The sequence below is a fragment of the Amaranthus tricolor genome, chromosome 11, assembly GCF_026212465.1.
Source record: "Amaranthus tricolor cultivar Red isolate AtriRed21 chromosome 11, ASM2621246v1, whole genome shotgun sequence".
In the NCBI taxonomy this organism is placed as follows: domain Eukaryota; kingdom Viridiplantae; phylum Streptophyta; class Magnoliopsida; order Caryophyllales; family Amaranthaceae; genus Amaranthus; species Amaranthus tricolor.
This window is the reverse complement of record NC_080057.1, coordinates 11,659,696-11,660,229: the sequence shown is the minus strand read 5'-3', so window position 1 is coordinate 11,660,229 and position 534 is coordinate 11,659,696. Positions and strand designations below refer to the sequence as shown.

The window sequence follows — 534 nt, the reverse complement described above, 5'->3', positions numbered from 1 at the left end:
ATCAAATTTATCAATCACTAAAATAATATATTTATTATCTAAAATATTCTATTTTTCATAGTTTCTGTAAATATTTCTTAGGAGAACAATTGTAAAAAGAATATATTAGCTTCTTTAATGCTTGTTACGTAGAAGCCTAGTCCTATTAGCCATACTCCTAAAAGATGTCATACGTACTACTACGTATAGTTATGTTGGGTAAATTGTAGTAACACATTAGCTCCTTTAATGATCACAATGGAAGAATTATGTTTACATTGTATGTATGTTAATAATTTTCTGGATGTATGTTAATGCCATGTATTGATCATATCATGGATTGTTTAAAGAAATAGAAGGCTCCCTACTATGTATTTGATTAGCCATTATTCTAAATCCTCTTAATTTGTTAATTCTCTAAATAAATTCTTTATGTTTTGGCTTTTATCTTGACCTTTTTTTTATGGAGTAGGCTTTATATGAATAAGGGTGAACATTAAATAGGGTAAATTGTTTATAATAAATCAAACAATGCTTGATCTGCTGCAAATAAAC

At 26.8% G+C, this 534-nt stretch overlaps 1 pseudogene; it reads left to right on the top strand.

Moving 5' to 3' along the window:
- The window catches only part of LOC130826492 (uncharacterized), a 6,167-nt pseudogene extending 5,978 nt beyond the window's left edge, over positions 1-189 (top strand).
- The last annotated feature ends 345 nt before the right edge of the window (positions 190-534 follow it).